The sequence below is a fragment of the Coccinella septempunctata genome, chromosome 8 (genome assembly GCF_907165205.1).
Source record: "Coccinella septempunctata chromosome 8, icCocSept1.1, whole genome shotgun sequence".
Taxonomy (NCBI): Eukaryota; Metazoa; Arthropoda; class Insecta; order Coleoptera; family Coccinellidae; genus Coccinella; species Coccinella septempunctata.
The window spans coordinates 432,534-438,539 of record NC_058196.1 but is presented as its reverse complement, the minus strand read 5'-3'; positions in this window follow the sequence as shown (position 1 = coordinate 438,539).

The following is a 6,006-nucleotide window of genomic DNA, read 5'->3' as shown; positions in this document are numbered from 1 at the left end:
ACCTTCATCTGAGTGAAAATCTCATCTTGACAGTCGTGAAAACATAGAAGTTATAGACAGCTGACTGCGCGCTTTATAGCGAAAATTCGGTGTTTTATACGGAAAAGGGTCGAAAAAAGGTAGTTTGCAAGGGGTGCAAGAAAAGTTTTTTACGGATTATGAATCCTGAATAGTTAGTCATTATCTGAGTGAAAATCTCATTTCGACAGTCGTGAAAACTTAGAAGTAATAGACAGCTGACTGCGCGCTTTATATCGCAAATTCTGTGTTTTATTCGGAAAAGGGTAGTCTGCAAGGGGTGCAAGAAATGTTTCTTACGAATTATGAATCCTGAATAGTCCACCTTCATCTGAGTGAAAATCTCATCTTGACAGTCGTAAAAACATAGAAGTTATAGACAGCTGACTGCGCGCTTCCTAGGGCAAATTCGGTGTTTTATACGGAAAAGGGTCGAAAAAGGGTAGTCTGCAAGGGGTGCAAGAAAAGTTTTTCACGGATTATGGATCCTGAATAGTAAGCCTTCATCTGAGTGAAAATCTCATTTTGACAGTCGTAAAAACATAGAAGTTATAGACAGCTGACTGCGCGCTTCCTAGGGCAAATTCGGTGTTTTATACGGAAAAAGGTCGAAAAAGGGTAGTCTGCAAGGGGTGCAAGACAAGTTTCTTTATGAATTATGAATCCTGAATAGTCCACCTTCATCTGAGTGAAAATCTCATCTTGACAGTCGTAAAAACATAGAAGTTATAGACAGCTGACTGCGCGCTTTATAGCACAAATTCGGTGTTTTATACGGAAAAGGGTCGAAAAAGGGTAGTCTGCAGGGGGTGCAAGAAAAGTTTTTTACGGATTATGAATCCTGATTAGTCCACCTTCATCTGAGTGAAAATTTGATTTTGACAATCGTGGAAACATAGAAGTTATAGACAGCTGACTGCGCGCTTCCTAGGGCAAATTCCGTGTTTTATACGGAAAAGGGTCGAAAAAGGGTAGTCTGCAAGAGGTGCAAGAGGAGTTTTTTACGGATGATGAATCCTGAATAGTCCACCTTCATCTGTGTGAAAATCTCATCTTGACAGTCGTAAAAAGATAGAAGTTATAGACAGCTGACTGCGCGCTTCCTATTGCAAATTCAGTGTTTTATACGGAAAAGGGTCGAAAAAGGGTAGTCTGCAAGATGTGCAAGAAAAGTTTTTTACGGATTATGAATCCTTAATAGTCCACCTTCATCTGAGTGAAAATCTCATCTTGACAGTCGTAAAAACATAGAAGTTATAGACAGCTGACTGCGCGCTTTCTAGGGCAAATTCGGTGTTTTATACGGAAAAGGGTCGAAAAAGGGTAGTCTGCAAGGGGTGCAAGAAAAGTTTTTTACGGATTGTGAATCCTGAATAGTCCACCTTCATATGAGTGAAAATCTCATTTTGACAGTCGTAAAAAGATAGAAGATATAGACAGCTGACTGCGCACTTTATAGCGCAAATTCGGTGTTTTATACGGAAAAGGGTCGAGAAAGGGTAGTCTGCAAGGGGTGCAAGAAAACTTTTTTACGGATTTATAATCCTGAATAGTCCATTTTCATCTGAGTGAAAATCTCATCTCGACAGTCGAAAAAACATAGAAGTTATAGACAGCTGACTGCGCGCTTTATAGCGCAAATGCGGTGTTTTATACGGAAAAGGGTCGAAAAAGGGTAGTCTGCAAAGGGTGCAAAAAAAGCTTTTTACGGATTTATAATCCTGAATAGTCCACCTTCATCCGAGTGAAAATCTGATTGAGACAGTCGTGAAAACATAGAAGTTATAGACAGCTGACTGCGCGCTTCCTAGGGCAAATTAGGTGTTTTATACGGAAAGGGTCGAAAAAGGGTAGTCTGCAAGGAGTGCAAGAAGAGTTTTTTACGGATTATGAATCCTGAATAGTCCACCTTCATCTGAGTGAAAATCTCATTTGGACAGTCGTAAAAACATAGAAGTTATAGACAGCTGACTGCGCGCTTCCTAGGGCAAATTCGGTGTTTTATACGGAAAAGGGTCGAAAAAGGGTGATCTGCAAGATGTGCAAGAAAAAATTTCTACGGATTATGAATCCTGAATAGTCCACCTTCATCTGAGTGAAAATCTCATCTTGACAGTCGTGAAAATATAGAAGTTATAGACAGCTAACTGCGCGCTTTCTAGGGCAAATTCGGTGTTTTATACGGAAAAGGGTCGAAAAAGGGTAGTCTGCAAGATGTGCAAGGGAAGTTTTTACGGATTATGAATCCTGAATAGTCCACCTTCATCTGAATGAAAATCTTATCTTGACAGTCGTAAAAACATAGAAGTAATAGACAGCTGACTGCGCGCTTTCTAGGGAAAATTCGGTGTTTTATACGGAAAAGGGTCGAAAAAGGGTAGTCTGCAAAGGGTGCAAGAGAAATTTTTTACGGATTATGAATCCTGAATAGTCAACCTTCATCTGAGTGAAAATCTCATTTTGACAGTCGTGAAAACATAGAAGTTATAGACAGCTGACTGCGCGCTTCCTAGGGCAAATTCGGTGTTTTATACGGAAAAGGGTCGAAAAAGGGTAGTCTGCAAGGGGTGCAAAGACAGTTTTTCACGGATTATGAATCCTGAATAGTCCACCTTCATCTGAGTGAAAATCTCATCTTGACAGTCGTAAAAACATAGAAGTTATAAACAGCTGACTGCGCGCTTCCTAGGGCAAATTCGGTGTTTTATACGGAAAAGGGTAGTCTGCAAGAGGTGCAAGAAGAGTTTTTTACGGATTTTGAATCCTGAATAGTCCACCTTCATCTGTGTGAAAGTCTGATTTTGACAGTCGTAAAAACATAGAAGTTATAGACAGCTGACTGCGCGCTTCCTAGGGCAAATTCGGTGTTTTATACGGAAAAGGGTCGAAAAAGGATAGTCTGCAAGGGGTGCAAGAGGAGTTTCTTACGGATTATGAATCCTGAGTAGTGCACCTTCATCCGAGTGAAAATCTCATTTAGACAGTCGTGAAAACATAGAAGTTATAGACAGCTGACTGCGCGCTTTATAGCACAAATTCGGTGTTTTATACGGAAAAGGGTCGAAAAAAGGTGGTCTGCAAGGGGTGCAAGAAAAGTTTTTCACGGATTATGAATCCTGAATAGTCCACCTTCATCTGAGTGAAAATCTGATTTTGACAGTCGTGAAAACATAGAAGTTATAGACAGCTGACTGCGCGCATCCTAGGGCAAATTCGGTGTTTTATACGGAAAAGGGTCGAAAAAGGGTAGTCTGCAAAGGGTGCAAGAGGAGTTTCTTACGGATTATGAATCCTGAATAGTGCAACTTCATCCGAGTGAAAATCTGATTTAGACAGTCGTGAAAACATAGAAGTTATGGACAGCTGATTGCGAGCTTTCTAGGGCAAATTCGGTGTTTTATACGGAAAAGGGTCGAAAAAGGGTAATCTGCAAGGGGCGCAAGAAAAGTTTTTTACGGATTATGAATCCCGAATAATTAGTCATTATTTGAGTGAAAATCTCATTTTGACAGTCGTAAAAACATAGAAGTTATAGACAGCTGACTGCGCACTTCCTAGGGCAAATTCGGTGTTTTATACGGATAAGGGTCGAAAAAGGGTAGTCTGCAAGGGGTGCAAGAAAAATTTTTTACGGATTATGAATCCTGAATAGTCCACCTTCATCTGAGTCAAAATCTCATTTTGACAGTCGTAAAAACATAGAAGTTATAGACAGCTGACTGCGCGCTTCCTAGGGCAAATTCGGTGTTTTATACGGAAAAGGGTAGTCTGCAAGGGGTGCAAGGAAAGTTTTTTACGGATTATAAATCCTGAATGGTCCACCTTCATCTGAGTAGAAATCTCATCTTGACAGTCGTGAAAAAAATAGAAGTTATAGACAGCTGACTGCGCGCTTTTTAGCGCAAATTCGGTGTTTTATACGGAAAAGGGTCGAAAAAGGGTAGTCTGCAAGGGGTGCAAGAAAAGTGTTTTACGAAATATGAATCCTGAATAGTTAGTCATTATCTGAGTAAAAATCTTATTTTGCCAGTCGTAAAAACATAGACTGACTGCGCGCTTCCTAGGGCAAATTCGGTGTTTTATACGGAAAAGGGTCGAAAAAGGGTAGTCTGCAAGGGGTGCAAGAAAAGTTTTTCACGGATTATGAATCCTGAATAGTCAACCTTCATCTGAGTGAAAATCTCATTTTGACAGTCGTAAAAACATAGAAGTTATAGACAGCTGACTGCGCGCTTCCTAGGGCAAATTCGGTGTTTTATACGGAAAAGGGTCGAAAAAGGGTAGTCTGCAAGGGGTGAAAGAAAAGTTTCTTTATGGATTATGAATCCTGAATAGTCTACCTTCATCTGAGTGAAAATCTCATTTTGACAGTCGTAAAAACATAGAAGTTATAGACAGCTGACTGCGCGCTTCCTAGGGCAAATTCGGTGTTTTATACGGAAAAGGGTAGTCTGCAAGAGGTGCAAGAAGAGTTTTTTACGGATTTTGAATCCTGAATAGTCCACCTTCATCTGTGTGAAAGTCTCATTTTGACAGTCGTAAAAACATAGAAGTTATAGACAGCTGACTGCGCGCTTCCTAGGGCAAATTCGGTGTTTTATACGGAAAAGGGTCGAAAAAGGGTAGTCTGCAAGGGGTGCAAGAGGAGTTTCTTACGGATTATGAATCCTGAGTAGTGCACCTTCATCCGAGTGAAAATCTCATTTAGACAGTCGTGAAAACATAGAAGTTATAGACAGCTGACTGCGCGCTTTATAGCACAAATTCGGTGTTTTATACGGAAAAGGGTCGAAAAAAGGTAGTCTGCAAGGGGTGCAAGAAAAGTTTTTTACGGATTATGAATCCTGAATAGTCCACCTTCATCTGAGTGAAAATCTGATTTTGACAGTCGTGAAAACATAGAAGTTATAGACAGCTGACTGCGCGTTTCCTAGGGCAAATTCGGTGTTTTTTACGGAAAAGGGTCGAAAAAGGGTAGTCTGCAAGGGGTGCAAGAAAAGTTTTTTAGGGATCATGAATCCTGAATAGTCCACCTTCATCTGAGTGAAAATCTCATTTTGACAGTCGTAAAATCATAGAAGTTATAGACAGCTGACTGCGCGCTTCCTAGGGCAAAAAGGTGTTTTATACGGAAAAGGGTCGAAAAAGGGTAGTTTGCAAGGGGTGCAAGAAAAGTTTTTCACGGATTATGAATCCTGAATAGTCCACCTTCATCTGTGTGAAAGTCTCATTCTGACAGTCGTAAAAACATAGAAGTTATAGACAGCTGACTGCGCGCTTCCTAGGGCAAATTCGGTGTTTTATACGGAAAGGGATCGAAAAAGGGTAATCTGCAAGGGGTACAAAAGAAGTTTTTTACGGATTATGAATCCTGAATAGTCCACCTTCATCTGAGTGAATATCTCATCTAGGGCAAATTCGGTGTTTTATACGGAAAAGGGTCGAAAAAGGGTTGTCTGCAAGAGGTGCAACAAAAGTTTTTTACGGTTTATGAATCCTGAATAGTCCACCTTCATCTGAGTGAAAATCTCATCTTGACAGTAGTAAAAACATAGAAGTTATAGACAGCTGACTGCGCGCTTTATAGCGCAAATTCGGTGTTTTATACGGAAAAGGGTCGAAAAAGGGTAGTCTGCAAGGGGTGCAAAAAAAAATTTTCACGGATTATGAATTCTGAATAGTCCACCTTCATCTGAGTGAAAATCTCATCTTGACAGTCGTGAAAACATAGAAGTTATAGACAGCTGACTGCGCGCTTTATAGCGAAAATTCGGTGTTTTATACGGAAAAGGGTCGAAAAAAGGTAGTTTGCAAGGGGTGCAAGAAAAGTTTTTTACGGATTATGAATCCTGAATAGTTAGTCATTATCTGAGTGAAAATCTCATTTCGACAGTCGTGAAAACTTAGAAGTAATAGACAGCTGACTGCGCGCTTTATATCGCAAATTCTGTGTTTTATTCGGAAAAGGGTAGTCTGCAAGGGGTGCAA